Source organism: Talpa occidentalis, unplaced genomic scaffold (genome assembly GCF_014898055.3).
Source record: "Talpa occidentalis isolate TD23 unplaced genomic scaffold, MPIMG_talOcc4v2.1 talOcc4.11, whole genome shotgun sequence".
Taxonomy (NCBI): domain Eukaryota; kingdom Metazoa; phylum Chordata; class Mammalia; order Eulipotyphla; family Talpidae; genus Talpa; species Talpa occidentalis.
In genome coordinates this window covers 60,761,165-60,780,791 of record NW_023601104.1, presented here as the reverse complement: position 1 = coordinate 60,780,791, position 19,627 = coordinate 60,761,165, and the positions used below count along the sequence as shown (strand labels likewise).

Genomic DNA, 19,627 nt, shown 5'->3' with positions numbered 1-19,627 from the left:
GACTTTAGGGCACCTTTTTGTGTTCAAACGGTTCGTCACATAAGGTGAAACTAAAGAAAAGGAAAAAACAAGAAATGGGTTTTTAGAAAGGAACATGCTGTAACAACATATGATAACACAGGTTTTATTTCACAATTTAAGAACATTTGATGACAGGTAAGTTTTTAAGTGTCAACCTGAAACAGATTTACTAAAGGTATAAATATTCTAATACTGATCTAATTTACCTTCTCTCTGCCTTATTATACACTCATAAAACTGAGGATTTGGAGTCAGTAAATTGAGGTCCACTGTGTCTTTCCTCCGTTTTGTAGATTTGAATCCTTACGTCTCAACCTTTGTAATCTTCATATTTTTACCTGTAAAATCAAATGGAGAATGATATCACTAATGAAAATAGTCACCATTTATTGTTTGTTATGCAAACATTACTAAACACTTCAAATATTTTAATCTGCATACTAACTATATGAGGTAGCTTTGGGTATTAATATTTTACATATGAGGAAATGGGGGTCTGATAGGTTAAGTAATTTTTAAATGTCGCAGAGATGAGATTAAATCATAAATGTACAGTTCATTCTCTTAACCCCAAAATTATGCTGTCTCCCTGACTACCTCTCAGTTATTTTGAAGCTCAATTACAGTATTTTCTTTTAAATGCCATGTAACTAATAATGTGCCATAGTAATTATTCTGTTTTGTTTGAGGAACTTTTATATATGTGGCAAATAGAGGCAAATTGTTACATTTTTTCCATTTCAAAATGATAGTTTTCTCATTGCATTTTCCAGTTTTTCTAAGTAAGTGGGAGATAGATCTGCTGAACTTGAATTAAATTTTTAATGGGAGGCATATAATGAAACACAAGCAACTCGAAGCACTGGCATGTACCTGGAACTGGAACTATGCCGGGGCTCAACAGTTTATTTTTGAAAGTCATCTTCCATTTATATTCCACAGGAAGGCAAGCTTCATGAGACAGGCGCTTTGTTTTGTCAACAAAGGTGTCAGATATCAAGAGTTCAGTCATTTACTTGAATGAATGAGTACCTTTTATACCACAGATAATACAAAACAAAAAATGTACATACTATAACTGGGGATTTGAAATAATAACTTAATCCGCAAGCTCTTTATACAATGACATATCTTAGAGTATTGGATGTCTAGAGTGGCTCATAATGCAATGAATTTTACAATAAATTATTTTAAATAAAAATAAGAAAATAATTGCCAGAAACTAAAAATATTGAGAAAAATTTGTACAAATATTGGAAATTAAAAAAATGAATTTCAATAAAACCAAAATATCAGCAAAAGATAATTTAGGCAACTACTAAATCTTATTTCACTGAGGAAGGAAACACCTGGTTTTCTTAATACCTTTTGAAACAATTCAAATAGCAAATTTCTATTTAAAAAATATTTTAGTGAAATATTTTCAGGTAAACTAAAATTTGCTTTTATGAAATATATTACTAAGTTTGCACTCATTTAGACATAAGTGAAAGTTCCAAAAACTATAGAAAAATTGATCTCTGTTTTTTAACTTAAAGCTGCAAATAGATTTTTTTCTAGCTTATTTACAAACCAAGTTCCCTTTTAGAAAACATTCCATAATTTTTAATCTGGTGAACAACTACATGTGATATTCCTAATTTAAAAAGATTTACTTATTTTTAAAAAGGCTTAACTTTTTTGCTTTTAAAATGAACATCTTTAATAATTACGTTGTTTATTCTTATTTCTTGAATTTCTATAGTTCTTAAAATTCATTCATTCTGTATAGCTCTATCAAATATTTCTTTTTATCCATGCAGGGTCAATGACAATTCTGACCACATACCTGTTTGAGAAAGAAGAGTTCATCCCATTAATGGCTTCATTTTGAGTCCTTGGTCAAAACTTACCAGAATTGAGGAAATAGAGGCAAGTGTTGTATTTTCTTCAAGAAGTTTAACAAAGGCATAGAGTCCCTGGAAATATAGAATAAATATGGAGCTATAATATCTTTAGAAAAAATTACTACTCCTTTCAAACTGAAACTAATTTAGACAGGAGAATTTGTTCTACTTACATGAAACCGCTAAGAGAGGTTTCACATCCTTTTCATCTTTGTGCCGTAGTCCCTTGTATAATGTCTAGTATGCAGTAAAATGAAGTTTCACTATTTTTTTTTGTTAATACAGGAAAGATTAAGACTCAAAAATAAAACAGAAACAATCCAGTGAAAACAAGTCATTTTCATTTGTAAGTATTTTTGGTAACTTTGAGCAATGTAAATATTTAAAGGGACACTATGGGCTGAGGAGCCTCTCTGTGGATCTTCCTCTTTAACCATTAAAAGTAAAGGTAATATCCCAGCCACAACCTTGATAATTAGTTATAGCTGAGTATGAAGACATCATCTCATTTTTAGCAATATTGAAAGTGGGAATAGTAGAAGTAAAAACAAGTTTATATTGATATTTTAGCAAATTGTTTAATAGTTATGGCTTCGGATAGTAAAGATAAACATCGAGGCAACATGGTCTAGTGGCATAAGTGAATGGAAAAAGGGTAAATTTACTCTCTTGAATTCCTCTCAAGACTTCTTGACTTAGGTTTAACTTGGTAGGTCATTCATCCTCACTGATCATCAACTTCTTTATTACTGCCACAAGGAAATCACAATTAGGGAGTATATATCATTGCCCTTTACTATTGAAGGACCTGAGGCCCTGAAAGGATATGCAGCTTTCTTAGTCACCAAATGGTGCAAAGGAAATAAATGAAGAGTTTTTGATTAAGGGCTGGTGTCCTTTTCTCTATTGTATCAAATTATTGTGAGAAGAAGACTAGGCCAATGGTTTTCAGCATGACTGCACATTAAAATCACCTGGGTGTTTTTAAAGTGCAAAAATGTTTGGGCTTACACAGATCAATTGCATCAAACCATCTGAGGTAGAGTGTCTACCCACTAATACTTTTTTTAAAGCTCCTTGAATGAGCCTAACGTGTAGCCGAGATTGACAACCACGAAACTAATAGCTAACATCCTTTCTTCTTAAAAATTATGATTCTGAGCCCTATTCATTTTAATTCCTCAACCCCAAGATATATATAGAGACACAGTTTTTTACATAGTACAGTGCAATACTACTTTTATCATTGGTATAACCTACCAAGACAGTAGACCTGACTGACAATAGTATAAATATTTCTAAGATCCTTGCAAAAAATGTATTTTGAAAATAAACAGCTAGGGCCTCCCTGATGGTGCAAGGGGTTATGACCCAACCTATGAAGCAGTCTGCAGCTGCTGCAGCATGAGTTCGATCCCCGGCCAGGGAGCTACCCACATGGTGCAGCAGACCTTTCCTAACTCACTGGTTGCTCCCCTCAGCAGTGTATTTTAGTCGATCTGCCTGTTCTATTCCCCACTCTGTCTCTGGTGAACCCTCTTACCCCTCCACATCTCTGGCCTGTATCCCACTTCTTGTATGCATAAATAAATAAATCTTTAAAAAAAGAAAATATACAACTAAGTTTATTGATCATTAGTAGAACCAGCACTGTTAAGTGAATACAAAATAAGAATACTTGGCTATCATAGGATGATTAAACTCATAAGCACTAGAGTACCTTTGTCCATGAATACTTGCCATTTGACTGCCTAGAATGCATACACCCCTGATTAATCCCAAATTAGGTAGAAGGAAAGATGAAGGTGGGCAAATAGATATTCCTTCTCCTGTCTCCCTGTAGCTAGAATTTGGGTAAGTGAACTGGGGTCAACCGATTAACTAATCACTGTCCTAGTCCAAGCTTTGAATTTTGACAGTTCCTAGGACAAGTATTTAGGGTGATTGAGTCCAACATCATGGTAGCAAATATTTAGTAGAGAAGTTTCAGTGGTAACAAGTATGGCAGAAGCTCCAGTGGGTGTATTTAAAGCATACTGCTAGCATGCCTTTTCTCCCCTTGTCTCTACAGCCTTTCTGACAATCCTGTGGGTCTATTGATGCACTTCCAATAAAAGTTCTTTCTTCTCAAGTTAACCAGATTCACTTTTTATTGATTGCAAATAAGAGCCCTGAATGGTAACACAATTTAAAGAATGCAAAACAAAATCTTTTATCCACATTGTACATACTGGTTATCTATAATTTTTCCACTAGGCAGTTATTTGAAAATGAATTTAGACAAGTAGAATTCTAAAGCCATCACCCTTAAAATTTTGTTCTTTCCCATGGAAGTTTATGAATATAGTATTGTTTTTATATAAGCCATTTGAATCACTAAGATTCTTGGAATGAAAAACATTTCATATCCTTGAAATATCCATAACATTTCCCTGTGAAGAAGGAACATATAATCTCAGAAATTTCATTTTCAAAATCTGAAAAATACTTTTAGCTAGAGCAAGATTATTACTTTAAACCAATGAAGAATTTACAGTGTTAATGTTCTAAAAGAGTTTTGTTTTTTAGGAATACAGAAGCTAATTCATTCAGTCTACTTAATTGACTGAATATTCCAAACTTTGTAATTAAATAACACAACAGTGCAGGTGGTCTTGTTGTTCAACAGTTGTTGAACTCTGTGCTGTCATTTATGCAGATATGTTGTTTATTATACAGTAACATGCTGTATGACTGGGTGTAAATGGCATATTCTGTAGAAAAACATTCATAAGACACCAGACACCTGAGGGCTAAAAATCCTTGTTCTGTCTTTATAGTGGCTCTAGCTTTAAATTTTCTCATTTATAGATTTTGTCTTTATGTTGTTTTCCTTTGTTTCTGGTTTTCTTTGCAGCTGGGATTGAACCCTCGCTGCAGAGGCTGTGGGTGGTTTCACAGCACTGCGCTCAACCACTTGCCCCAGCAGGGAGGCCCCAGGTTTGCAATTGTTAATAGATTAAAAAACAAGTAAATTTTAATGTCATACAGTACCACTTCAAGAGAAAGAAAGAATGAATGAATTTAAAACGAATAAGGGGGCCTCCCTGGTGGTGCAAGGGGTTAAGATGCAACCTATGAAGCTATCCGCAGCCACTGCAGCACGAGTTTGATCCCTGGTTGGGGAGATACCCACGTGGCGCAGCAGATCTCTCCCGATTTGCCTGCTGCTCCCCTCACCAGTGTATTTCAATCATTCTGCCTGTTCTGTTCTCCACTCAGTCTCTAGTGAATCCTCTCACCCCCACACCTCTGGCCTGTACCCCAGTTCTTATATGCATAAATAAATAAATCTTTAAAAAAAAATGACTAATGAAGGAGAAAGGAAGCAAGAAAAGAAAGAAAGTAGAAGAAAAAGGAAGGAAGAATGAAAAGGAAAGAAATATACTGAAAAAATTCGACAATGTTGTAAACTGATACTCTGACCTACTCTAAAACCCAGCTTTGGGTTGGAAAGGAAAATTTCCTTAGAAAAGCATAATCATATGGGATTTCCTCCTTTATTGCCTTTTTTGGTTTTGCTTTATGCATACATAGTATTGTATCAAGAACAAACAATGGTGCACTTTTTTACTGTTCGGTACCTTAGATCAGTATACAATTGACTGTAGAAGGTCCTAGTCTATGATACTGTTATAAGCACAGTTACCAAGATTTATGAGTGTGGATGGTTGTAAAATCTTCAGTAAATGTTACACTATAACCAGTTTAATAACAACTTAGGTGGGCAAAATGTATGGGTTTGTTTCATTTCATATAAGAAAGATTTACGTTCCAGTGGGTTTAGAAAGACACTTACTGAGTTATATGTCCACAGATAATAATCAGTTAACATAAACCTGCTAAGCTAAAGACTGACTTTGTGTTACATTACAGTTTTATAAACCTAGGTCAATTGGTGCTGTGACCCACTGTGGTGAACTAAGACAACAGTTCCAAAGCCACTTCACTGTGGGAAGGAGGTCAGTTGCCCTGTGTACTGACTTCCCAAACTAACTAGATTAATGCCAGAAAAGGAAGGTTTCAAGGGCTTTTGAAAGTTTCTGATGTTTGACTTCATTTCTGAATGTAAAAATAGAAGTTTGATGCTTAATGTTATTCATGATATATAAGAAATACCAGATAATTTTGCTTATGTGAAACTGTCAAAGGAACTGACAAAACTAAACCAAAACAAATCCTAGAAATATGATTGCAGAATTGAGGCTAGTATAGGGGGAGAATTGAGGGAGAGGGAGCCAAAGCCAGGAGGGGGTCCAGTGGTGTATGATAAAGAGATAAAGAAAAAAAAAGAGATGGGTATTATGGTGGTGGGCGGGACTTGGTGATGTACATCTGAGAAGGTATGTAACTATTCCCCTGAATCATATACAGTACTATAAACCAATGTTACCTCAATAATAATAATTATAAAACTAATGTAATGAGTTCAATATCATTACAAAGTAATTATTACAAAGTAATAATTTGGTTATGCAAGATGGCTAACCTTGGACTATGTAACAATTTTGATTTGGATGTGTCTTTAACAGTATATCAAAGATTCTAGGAATAAAACAAGTAACCCAATGTCTTTGACACTTTTAGGATGTCTTTAGAAATGTCCACCCTTATCCTCAGGAATTCAGAAATAGACTCCGACAGTACTGGTTTTTCCATGTGACACCTCAGCAAAAACATCTCTGGCCAAAACAGCTGGACCACAGGTAGACTCAATGCCCTAATTGACTAGTCAGATTCGTATTCCTGGGAATTTTAAATCAGTCTGTCCCTTCCCAGTGGATCCATTTCCTACTAACTAGAGACTATGTCACAGCCGTATTCTGCATTGAGTACTGGGTGGTGGACAGAAGTTAGTTTTCAGGGAGAAAGAAAAAAAAAAAAAAAACAGATGTGTAGAAAAGAGCAGAGACAAAACAGAAATTATTCCCTGAGTTCCATTGAATAGTTCCAGGATTTTCCTGGAACTATGAAGGGTTGCCTATGAAGGGTTTCCTACCAACCCTTCAGTTTCATGGGAAACACTGTATCTTTATACAAAATTACTTTTTTTTTGTTGTTAAAGTTAGCTTCAGAAGGCTCTGTTACTTATAAATAAAAATTATGGTTTTATCAATCATATCCTTGTAAAGTAGTATGGAAGCAAAACAAAATGTTAACAAAGAAGGTGAATAATCAAAGTAGTAGACTTGAATGCTTCCTAGAGGATTGTAAACTATACAATATAATAATACCTAATATACAATAATTGCATACTACTATCATTGTTATATCATAAAATGACCCATTAGAATTACATGAGTAGGGGCCTCCCCGGTGGCGCAGCGGTTGAGCGCTGGGTTGCGAAGCTGCGCGCGGCCTCTGCGGCGCCGGTTCGATCCCCGGCTGCTCCCCGGCCACCGGAGGAGGGTCCCACATGGCGCGCAGACCTCTCCTGCCGCCCGCTGCTCCCCTCAGCAGTGTACTTCGGTCCTTCTGCCTGCTCTGCTCCCCGCTCTGGCTCTGGTGAATTCTCTCACCCTCCCGCGCTTCTGACTGTACCCAGTGCATGTATAAACAAAACAAACAAAGAAACCAGCAAAACAAATAAATAAAGCATGCCTCTATAAAAAAAAAAAAAAAAAAAAAGAATTACATGAGTAGAAGTAAGTTTTTGATAAATAATCCAATTTATAAAAAGTACCTCAGATTTGTAACTTGGTATTTTGACCTATCCCTGAATTACTTCATAGATCTCTTAGAATAATTTAACTCTTGTGTTAAAGCAATATTTTCTTAATGTGGGAAAAGAGACATAAGACTCACTGAGGAGGGCCTCCCTGGTGGCGCAGCGGTTGAGCGCTGGGTTGCGAAGCTGCCCGCAGCCTCTGCAACGCAGGTTTGATCCCCGACTGCTCCCCGGCCACTGGAGGAGGGTCCTGCATGGTGCGCAGACCTCTCCTGCTGCCGGCTGCTCCCCTCAGCAGTGTACTTCGGTCCTTCTGCCTGCTCTGCTCCCCGCTCTGGCTCTGGTGAATTCTCTCACCCTCCCGCACTTCTGACTGTACCCAGTGCTTGTATAAATAAATAAATAAATATATCTTTAAAAAAAAATCAGCAATTATATAGGAAAACTCAACAACATTAACCAAGACAATATAATCAACACTTACAAACCATTTCACCTAATAACACAGTACACACATGATTATCAAGTGCCAAAAACTGAAAATAGAACATATCCTGGGCCATAAAACAAATCTCAACAAATTTTAATTAATTGAAATAGTTTAGAGTATGTTCTCTAACTACAATGGAATCAAACTAGAAATTATTAACAAGAAAATTAACAGGAAAGTCTTAAAACATTTGGAAATTAAATTATACGCTTCTGGGCCTCCCTGGTGGCACAAAGGGTTAAGCACAGCACTGTGTAGCTATCTGCAGCCTCTGCAGCATGAGTTCAATCCCTGGCTGGCCAGGGAGCTGACCCATGTGGCGTTGCAGATTTCTCCTGTTTTGCCTGCTGCTCCCCTCAGTAGTGTATTTCAGTCAGTCTGCCTGTTCTGTTCTCTATTCATTTTATGGGAAACTAGTATTACCCAAATATTAAAACCAAACAATATAGTACAAAGAACTATAAACAAAGCTATAGAGATCAATATTTTTCATTTGTGTAAATAAAAAAATTAACAAATACAATTCAGCAATATATTTTTTTAAACCATGTACCATGACCAAGTGAAGTTTATTTCAGGGATACAAGTCTTTCAGTATTCTGAAGAATCGATATAATACATTGAATTAACAGTTTAAAGAAGAAAATTCACATGATCACATCTATCAATGCAGAAAAACATTTGACAAATTTCTGCACCTATTCATAGCATAAAACTTCAAGACTTACTACATAATTATAGTAATAAGACTGTGATTGTGATGGATAGATACAAATCAAAAGAACCCAATACAAAATGCAGAAACAGACTCATAAATATACCCAACTGATTTGTATGTATATACATCATATGCATGTGTATATTAATAGTGTACAATAATTCAGAAGCATTCATCATGTTCACAATTGTGCAACCATCACTACTACCTATTTCTAAAACTTTTCATGACCCCAAACAGAAATTTAATATCCATTAAACAATAACATTCCATTCTCTTCTCCTTCATTTCTATCTACTTTCTGTCTCCATGTATTTGCCTTTTCTATATTTCACAAAGGTGGAATCATCCAATATTTGTTTTTTTTTTTTTTGAGTCTGACTTATTTCATTTAACATAGTATTTTCAAGATGCATCCATGAATTAGGGCTCCATCATTGTACAGTTAGGGTAAAATGAGACAAATCTGGGAGACTGTGGGCACCTGGTTGGTGGGTCCTCACCCATGTGTTTATGACTGCAGAACTTGACTCAAAGCAGATACACATGGGGAGAAACAACAATATCAGGATTTATTTATATAGGGAGTGAGAAAAGGGAGAACTGAGAAAGAGAAATTATTGGCCTGCAGGTAGCCAGATGCTGTCTGCCCTACCCCAGATAGCACACACTGAGCAGATATTGGGGTCCAAAATGAAGCCACATGTGGCAAACTGACAGCTCCTCCACAGACATCCCGCCTCACCACTAGTTCAACGGTCAGCACCCCAGCAGCTTAACTGCTCAAAGCACCAGCTCTCCGCCTATTTCCATTGGCCCCCATCCCAGGAGGTCTGGGAGTAGTCTGGGAAGCTACCATCAAATTGGCCATAAGTGCTATCCCCTGGCTCTGAGCTTGCTGGCTCCTCGCTGTTCCACTTACAAGGAGGTTCAATAGAATAGGCACAGGTAACCTGTGTCTTTAGTATTCTCTACATAAGTAGGGCTATATTCAGGGTACACTAGCCCTAAAAGCAACCCCTAAGGAAATTGCATCTATTTGATTATAAATCATTACATGCAGAAACCATAGTGTAACAGGATATATTTTATATTATTAATCTTGGGAATTGTGATAACATAATGTACTAATAAAACATCCCCTAGCAAACACCCATGGTGCTACATACTCAACCATCATATCATAAAATCACGACAAAGAAATGTCCAAAAGTTGTGTAAATCACACACACAGAGAGCTTAAAATTTTGCCCTCTGAAGTAAAAGTGAAAGTAGGTTGCCATTTGAACCTCAGAAGGTCTCAGTGTTCTTCCACTGACTCATGTTAAGGGGAGGAGATCTAGGGGAAGATATTAGCCTCCTCAACACCTCCACATAGGGAAAGCCCTAGAATTTTTATATTAGTCATAGCTGGGGCCAGCAGTCAGACAAGATTAGACATTGTTCCAGTCACTCCAGCTTAGACAATTTTCCAGCTATCCCTCTCTTAAAAATGATGACCTTTCCTGACCAAGGTGATTAGACATACACCTATATATGTCTACTTGTGTCATGTGAAGCACTCCATTGTTTCTAGGTTTACACTTTTATTCTCGAAAGTAAACTTTACCCCCAATAACTAATAGTTAACACTTCTGACATTGTGGGTGCTCAATAATTATTTGTTGGTTGAGTAAGTGCATGATTTAAGTAGAGAATGTTATCATGAACCTGTATCCCCTTAGTAAAAGCTGTATGCAATGTATTTATTTATTTATTTTGCTGTATGCAATTTAAAGTATTCGTTTTCATACCAAAAGCCAGGCTCTAAATAAACTAACCTCCGTAAATAATTAGCCTTGAGAATAGTACTGGGAAAGCAAATCGAATTGCCATTATTCTGGGTGTTGTGTCCCCAAACAAAGGAAACACTCTTCAGGAGTTATCTGATGAAAGGGAAACAGTCTAATGCATTATAATACTGTTAAAACCAATAAATTAAATATGGGCAGAAAGCTTTTGCCACACTGGTGTGAAGAGATAGAATCAATAGCAGCGGTAAAGTCTTTTAAAAATCGGGATTTTAATTTATAAAATTTTGGTTTTAGGAGGTGATTGATTGTACGTCAGATCAGAATCAATGAAACAAATAGCCATGTTGTAATGGAGCTCTCTCAAGGGCTGAAACGTTGAAACACTTCTACCCAGCTATCGGGTGAAAGTCAAAGCCTATTCAATTCGAAGAAATAGCCCCTCAAGTTTAGTTTATATTTGTACTTCTAGCAGGCGACACTGGATAAGTCACTTTGCATACTGTTAGGGCTTATTCTGATATTTTAAAACCTGACACAGGAACTAAGTTTCTGGATCAATGAGATAATGTGTTAACCATATTAAAGACTCTTCCTCCACACAGAATACCGCCAAGAAGTAAACGTGTATTATGTCAGTGTTAATTACAGTTAACCCATTGTTCCTTTATTAAATGAAATAGAACACGGGTGAGCCCACAAGGGCACATCTCTGAAATGCAAATAACCTATGGGAAGGAAAATCCTGCTGGCAGCAGTAAGTGATCCCATCGCGGTGAGCAGCCGAGAACCTGCAGTCTGTTAGGGGTGGGGACCGTGGCCTTCGTGGGAGCACGCAGGAGAGCCCCGTAAAATCCCGGGCATCGAGGTCTCGGCGCGGACTTAGTCCGCCTCGCCCCCTGCCGGCCCCTTTCTCCTTCACTGCAGGTCGGGCCTCACCCTCCCCTGCTGGCCCCACCTCCTCCTCGCTGGTTCCCGGCGGCACTGCCGCCTACCTCTCTGCGGGTCCCGCCCTTCCTCCCCTGGTAGCCGCCCCCCACCCATCTCTGCCCTGATGACCCCGCCTCTCGCCGCCCCCACCTTTCGTGCTCACTCTGCCCAGGTGTCCCCATCTTCCCGGCGGTCTGCCTCTCGCCTCCTTGGTGGCTCCACCTTCCTCCGCGAGACCTGCCTCTCCGCCTTCCGCCTTGCTGCCGCGCCCCGGGGTCCTGTCTAGTCCTTTGGCCGCAAAGTGGGACAGCACTGGTGACTGGCAGTGGTCCCCAGCACCGGTCCTGTTCTCTTGTTGGTCTGTCACCGCTACGCCGTCTTTTCTTCAGCTGCACCGGGCCTCCTCCTCGGGTGTTCTGCTGTGTGGCCCGTGTCCTTTTCCAGAGCTCCTGCCCTGATGGCAGCTGAGACAGAAGGCTGGGGACTCAGCTTGCCACAAGCCTTCTTTCTGTATCGAGCAGAAAGCCTCTCCGTTTGATCCCATGCTCTTCCTCGTTTAAGGCCCCTCAGTACTAATTTATAAATGTCTTGTTCTGTAGATAGATGGAGATATCCAACGAGTCTGGAATGGTACATTAGTTATTGTAATGTTTGGTGCCTCAAAATTAACCGTTATTCAGATTATGTTTTGAAAAGAACAAAAAACTCATACAGCCAGCTATGACCGGTTTGCATTGTTTAAAAACAACCAACCTAGGTAACAGTGCTGAAGAGGATGTGGAGGAAAGGGAATTCCTTGTACCCATTTGGGAGAATGTAAACTGGTACAGCCACTATGGAATGTAATACGGAAGTTCCTCAAGAAATTAAAAATAGAACTATTATAGGATCCAGCAGTACCCTTCAGGATATACATCCAAAGAAAGGAAACCGTTATCTGGCAGAGACATCTGCTCTCGTGAACACTGCAGCATTAATCACAATAGCCACAGACAGAAACAACCTCGGTGTCAATGGATGGAGGAATCAAGGAAATGTAGTCTCTACAACGAAATATTACAGTTTTAAAGAAAGAAGGAAATCTTGTCATTTGCAACAACGCACATGAAATTTAAGGGCATTATGCTAAGTACATAAGCCAAAGAAGACAGTCTGCTTGGTAGTACCAATATGAGGAATCTTAAAAAAAAAAAAAAAAAAAGTTGAACTCATACGAATACTAGAAAAGTGATGCCAGCAGCTGGCAGTGGGAGATATAGGCAGAGATTGGTAAAATGGTACAAATGTTCAGCTCTAAGATGAATAAAGTCTGAGGATCTAATGTGTAATGTGACAATAATTCATAACACTGTATTGTATAACTGAAATTTGCAAAGAGAATAGAATTTAAATGTTCCCACAAAAAATATGTGAGGTGATGGATGTTAATGCAGTGGAGAAAATCCTTTCACAATGTATATCAAATCATTACTGTGTAAACTTTATATATCTTAAAATTGTATTTTTCAATTATATCTCAAACTTGTGGAGAAAAGTCACTGAACCAACAAAACAGAACACTGAGTCAAGCTTGTGCATAATTGACTTTGCACTGGATATTTTATACATATATTTTTATATTTATATAAAATTATGTATTTATATTATATATACTATATATAAAACATATAATATATAAAATGTATAGTAATGAAGTGGTAAATGTAATTGGCGATAATGAAATTTAAATCATGAATTATGATGTATAAATCAAGATTGTTTTCTGTCATTAGACGTCTAGTGGCAAATAAGAAAAACATAAAAGTTTATTTACAACATAATTATAATTAAAATGGACATGAATGTAGAGATTGTAGGAGGATACAGGACTAGAAAATCAGAATAGGAAGTTGAGGGAGATTTATTCCATTAGGGTGCCCTGGAGATCCCTGGAGGTGAATCCTGCCCTTTCTGAGTTCTAGTTATCCAGGGCTTCCATACTAGTTAGAATACAGAGTACACGGCAATAACAAAGAGATCCCCAAATATAAAGATTTAGATGAAATAGTTTATTTTTCATATAACAATACAGAGATGTAAGAGTGGTCCAGGCTGGCAGGGTGGCTGGCAGGTTGGCTCGGCTCCATTGAGTCATCCATGGACCCTGATTTCTTTCTGTTAGGGTTCTTTTCTGGCTTTATTGATAGGATGGAAGGAATTTAGAGAGAAACCCAATCAAAGATTCAAACAAGGAATGTTTATTGTGAATCACAATATAGGAGAGGGGCAGCAACTCCCCCACACCACACTCTTGACCTAAGAGTGGCAGGGTCTTGGTTTCATGGGGTTGAACACCAGGGCTGGGTAGCAGGGAAGCAGGGCTTTCAAAACAAACAAGCACCAGTTTAATTCCATACAGGCAGGTACATAACAAAGGAAGACCAAATTCTAGGGGCCTTCCTCTTGTTAACCCTAGACTATTTTTCTCATTTGTATGATAAATGCTGGGGCACAGTCATTTGCACAGCGCCATCTAGCTGTTGTGAAGAGCAAATGAACAGAAATGGAAGACAACTGATTTATTTTTAAGCAAGTGATGCAAAGGTTGCACATAGCACTTTTAATCATATTCTGTTGGTGGGCGCTTGATCACATTTGGTTGTAAGAGAAACTTGAAATGTAGTCTCTAACTGGGATTTCATGTACTGAACTAAAAATTTGTTAGTGCAGTAACAAATATTCCCTCCAATCCCTTCCAATCTATTCTTCCTTAATAGAAGTTCCTTTACTTCAGTTTAGAGATAATCGTTATGCCTTGCAAATGATGCCTCATTCATCAGGCCCCAGTTCAATAACCCCTCCTCAAGAAGACTTACCTGACTACTTTCTCTAAAGTAGATCCCCTCCACTTTCCCTGTCACCATTGTTTTTATCTCAGCACTTTTGTTTCCCTCATGGTACTTACTACAGTTGTAATTATAAATGATTTTCCTTATGTCTGTGTTTATCACATCCATGTGTTCTTTTCTTACCACATCATCTCCATCATCTAGCACACTGCTTGTCATTGTATAGGCAAGAAATGAATGTTTTAACTTAATGAAAGAGTGGTCAAGGATGACTCAGTTCTGAAGTGACCGATTAGATATAATGGTGAAGAGCAAGAATGTTGAGCAAATTTGGAGGAAGAGGTCAGAAGATGATCGGTTTTGCTTGCCGATTTGAATTTGATGTTTTGAATATTTTCAAAGCATCCTCCAGTAGGCACCTAAAAATATAGAATCTGGAGCTCCAGAAAGATAATCAGATTTGGGAGTCTTGCAAATTCATGCAATCCCTAGTGAAGAACATGGCAAGAAAACAAAAAGGTTTAGGAGAGAACTACAGGTACAACAACATTTATAGACTGGGTAGACGAGAGACCAGTAAAAGCTTATTTATGACAAATAAGGCAAAGAAGGGTTAAATGGCAGAGATAGGGCAGAACCTGTCAACAAGAATCGGGGAGAAGTAATTTTCAGGCAGAGAGTAGTGGTCATAAGTGGTATAGATTGGTGTTGGTTCGGATAAATTAAGCCATTGGTCTAAAAGGGCCTCTTAGATATGAGGCTTAGGTATGAAAGCCTTACTATATATAGTCCCAGTGGACCGGTAGGCGGACCGGTAGGCAGTAGACACAGATAGAAAGTAGGAAATGAATGCAGTAATTGTAGAACATATCTTCAAGAACCACACCATGAAAACAAGAGAGATTTCATTTGAAATGAGAGGCAAAGTCAAAGGAGCGTTTGTAAGAAAGCGCGAATCTGTAAGTTAGAAAGATAGGTTGGGTGTAGAAACGATTGATGAATTTTGATCTACTGAATTTGAGATAGGAAGGTACAACAGAGTTGCCTTTCCTAGATGTGAAAATTAATGCAGAGAAACAGGGAGTAACAAGGAGTTTGGATTCTTTTCTGATGGCCTTTAATTTATGAAGAAGGGAGCAAAGTTATCTGCATCAGGGGAGGCGTGGAGGGGGGAGTCTGGATTTGCTTCAAAAACAAAAAATGGATAGGAAAGATTGCGATGGGAACAAATAAAAGGTCTGCGGTTTGCAGATCTACTATGGTTGGCAATTCACTTTTCCTCCTTCCCCCCTTTATTCCTTCCTAACCTACACTTGTCCTCAAAAAAGACTTCAGACTGCCAAATCCCAATTTTTGCACCAATCTACCCAGATACTAGATTTTTTTTTTCCCACAACGATAATGGCCAACAGACAAGCGGGTGAGAAGAAAACAGCACTCCCCGAAAGTCCCTCGGTTCAAACAGCGACGTCTGCACAGCCTCCCGCACTTCTGCGGACCCCCAAATTCTCGTCCTATCGACCACACACCTCAGTGCACTGACCGCACTTCCCAAATGCTCGCTGCGGACAGTGGGAGATTAAGGTACAGACGCTTCCCTCGTCAATAACGTCCCCCCAAAAGGTGCAGCAGGTCTTAAGGCCTGCGGAGGCCATCCTCAGGTGACTGCATTTCCTTTTTGCCTACTAGCATTAAATTCACACTCACCAATTCCTGTTATACAAGAACACCGTTTTCGGAGCAAAATACCCGGAGCCGAGGCCGGACGCTCTCCGGAACTAATAAAGCAGCACAGCGAACCCGCCCGGAGGATTTCACAGTGACTCAGCCTCCAGACTAACGCGAGCCGGGCGTGCCTGTTCCCTTGACAACCCCAGCCGCGCCCTTCCCCGTGACGTCACCACACCCGTAGCCTCTAGTATCTCCTGGCAGCATCTGCGAGCGCCGGGCGTGGTGGCGCGCGCCTGTAGTCCCAGCTACTCGGGAGGCTGAGGCTGGAGGATCGCTTGAGCCCAGGAGTTCTGGGCTGCAGTGCGCTATGCCGATCGGGTGTCCGCACTAAGTTCGGCATCAATATGGTGACCTCCCGGGAGCGGGGGACCACCAGGTTGCCTAAGGAGGGGTGAACCGGCCCAGGTCGGAAACGGAGCAGGTCAAAACTCCCGTGCTGATCAGTAGTGGGATCGCGCCTGTGAATAGCCACTGCACTCCAGCCTGGGCAACATAGCGAGACCCCGTCTCTTTTGCTTATTAAACACCCTTTGAATTAAAGATTCCTGTGTTTTCCACTTAAGTTTGCCCTTTTTCATGTTCGTATTCTCAACCCTCAGGAGGCTACTAATGTCTCCTAGACCCACCCAAAAAATAATAATGTGGTCTTTATTACTGCTGCTGCCTTCCCACTATATGTTTGTCTATTTTACATTTATTTTACAGTTAAAACGAACCCGTTTTCACGCGGAGAGTTGTGCCTCACTACTGACCCCTACTGGCGAACCGTCGAAATGCCGCTGCAAAAAGGTGTTATTACCCTTGCGGCCAGCAGGGGATGCTCGTTCACCCACACGCTGGGGGAGAAAATGGCCGCCGGGCGACTGCGCAGAAAACCGAACTTCTGATTCCAGAATTCCCATGTTCTTCCCGCTGCTCTGGCTCCACCACTATTTTTCCCTGCACTGCCCATACTTTCTCTCCTCACCTCCTGCCACGGAATGTCAGCTTTTTTCACCTCTGTCCTGTCAAGTTTTTTGCTTTTAAATGTTGCAGAAGGAAGATCTGACTAACCACCTAATCCTTACAATATAGGCGTTTGCCGATAAGGCCGATAAGGGGGACCCTGTACCCCTTCCTTGTGGGGGAGGAGGGAGGAAAGACTCCAAGAGGCGCCCAAGATGCCCTTGAGACTGCAGAAGTGAGGGGCCAGCAAGAGAGAACGCGTCCCGTGTCTCTTGCCTTGATGGTCTGATTGCTGATAGTGAAGTTGCGCGGCGGCTCAGAACTTTGTAGAGCTGCAGTTGAAGTTTAGGGAGCTTAAAGCTCCCTTAAAGCGTCTTGAACCAAACATAGATGTGAAAAAGCCTCAGCGCTCTTCACTGAGTTATATTGAGCAAGTGCTGTATCTTTACCTCATTTTAAAAAGAAAAAAGTGAATAAAGTATAAAAGAAGGGAATATTTCAAGTTGTCAGAAGTTCTTGGTGATCTGTGATAGTAATTCCATCTTTATGAAAGAATTTAAAAAATTCCCTTTCAAATTCAAGCATGTCAGCGGCAGTGGAGAATGATCAAACTTTCACATCTGTCTTAACATTAATCTGATAATCTATTGTAACTGTAGAATATAAGCACTAAACAAATTTTCACTGCTTGTAAAATGAAGAGGGCACAATATATAAACTTTTCATAAAGCTGATTGTATTCATTTTTTTGGGGGGGGGAAGAATGCACCGAACATATTTGCATTTATTTTTAAAAGCAAATGACAAAGATCCAGTTTACCATCTTTTTAAACTACAGCTTAACATTAACTGTCAAAATCACCCCCACCCATACTTCTGCCATTTAACCCTTCTTTGCCTTGTCATAAATGTCCTGTTTTTAGCATTTAGCAACACCTCATATGCCTCAGCTACTTGTTTGAATTTTCTCTGCTTCCTTATTCACAGGAATTTGATCTGGATGCCACTTCACTGCCACTTTTCAATGTCTTTTGTGGACATGTCTCCTCAGGCCCACAGCTTCATAAAGATCTCAGGAAAGGTAACTATAATAGTGTTTATAATAGGTAATTATAACAGTGATATAATAGGTAATTATAATAGTCTTCTCTTGTTCTGAACAAAACCCACAGATGTTTTGTGCCTCCAAAACCCACATAGACTTTGTGCCTGTTTTGGTTGTAAGGGGGACTAGATGAAACAACTTATCTTTCACCTTAAAGGAGATATCTTGACATATCCCACACCTCTAAAAATTTCAGAGACAGACCTCTAAATTCTTGTCAGATTTATTTCCATTCTCTGACACACAAATGTCTTACCAGTAAGTCCAGAATATTTGCTAGTTCTTTGTTACCTAGATCCAATCAGCAGATACCATCAATGTAATGGACCAGTGTAATATCTTGTGGAAAAGAGGCAAGTAAGATCTCTCTGAACTAAATTATGATAGGGCTGATGAAGCGACATACCCCTGAATAGGACAGTTGAAGGTATATTGCTGGCCTTGGCAGCTGACAGCAGATGACTTCTGATGGTCTTTACTAACAGAGATGGACAAAAAGACATTGCCAGAGCATGTAGCTGCATAGCAGCCACTAGGGGGTGCATTAATTTGCTCAAGTAATGAAAACACATCTGGTACAGCAACTCTGATTAGAATTGTTACAGGGCAATCCCAATGTGTAAAGGATTGGCCTGACTGAGGGTCCTCACCCATGCGCTTAAAAGGGATTTATAATGAGACTTAACTGCAGGTACACACAAAAAGGGGTAATAAAGTGTTTTATATACCAAAAAGGGAAATGAAGAAATGAATAACTAAGGGAGAAAGAGAGAGATAAATTGGTGACTGCATCCTCCCAGTTCTGCTGAGCTAGAACCCCAATAGCACACTGAAAGCTGGTGAAAAATCAAGGAACCCCCAAGGCCCACATGTCTGATTATACACCAAGCCTGGCTGCTTAACTCTACTCTCAGTTCCCAGCAATCCTCCCTTCGGTGGTGATGACATGATGGGATTTGTAGTCCTTGCTGTCTTGGATCTCTTTGGTCTGGGGTGGGGGTGGGGTGGGGGTGGGGGTGGGGGTGGGGTTCATGAAACCTGTTCGTGAAGTGTGTTCAGGGCATCCTTTCCCCCAACAGAATCACCACTTGGTTAAATTTACAATAATCCACTGTCTTTTTCCAAGATACATCATTCTTTTGTAGAGGTCTCAGTCTTCTGCAGAGGCCAAGTAGACAACTTGCATCTGATGTGGGAATTACCATCACTGCATCTTTCAAGTTCTTGATGGCAGTTCTAATCACTGCAATCCCTCCAGGAATGCAGTTTTGATTTCAGTTTACTATTTCTCTCAGCAAAGGTAGTTTTAGCGGCTTCCACTTCACCTCTATAATAGTCCTCATGCCACAGGTCAGGAAACCTGTATCGATATTCTGTCTGTTGCTGAGTATGTCTTTCTCAATTATGCACTCCAAACACTGTAAAAATAAACACAGCATGGGGTTAGGGACCCAGAGGACCCACTGTGAGACAGAT

At 39.5% G+C, this 19,627-nt stretch overlaps 2 long non-coding RNA genes across 4 annotated transcripts; one reads left to right on the top strand and one right to left on the bottom strand.

Annotated features, from left to right (window-relative positions):
• Positions 1 to 122: 122 nt before the first annotated feature.
• LOC119239068 (uncharacterized) lies at positions 123 to 16,240 on the bottom strand. Of its 2 annotated transcripts, XR_008549931.1 has the most exons (5): positions 16,078 to 16,240; positions 2,081 to 2,144; positions 1,850 to 1,979; positions 895 to 1,053; positions 123 to 359 (listed from the first exon to the last, which is right to left on the bottom strand). It is a non-coding gene; the product is annotated as an uncharacterized LOC119239068 (long non-coding RNA). The 2 variants fall into 2 exon arrangements; XR_005123739.2 differs by lacking the exon at positions 2,081 to 2,144.
• Positions 2,198 to 18,116, top strand: LOC129144989 (uncharacterized). Of its 2 annotated transcripts, none has more exons than XR_008549935.1 (3): positions 2,198 to 2,253; positions 6,534 to 6,652; positions 18,034 to 18,116. It is a non-coding gene; the product is annotated as an uncharacterized LOC129144989 (long non-coding RNA). The 2 variants fall into 2 exon arrangements; XR_008549932.1 differs by lacking the exon at positions 18,034 to 18,116 and adding an exon at positions 10,910 to 11,363.
• The last annotated feature ends 1,511 nt before the right edge of the window (positions 18,117 to 19,627 follow it).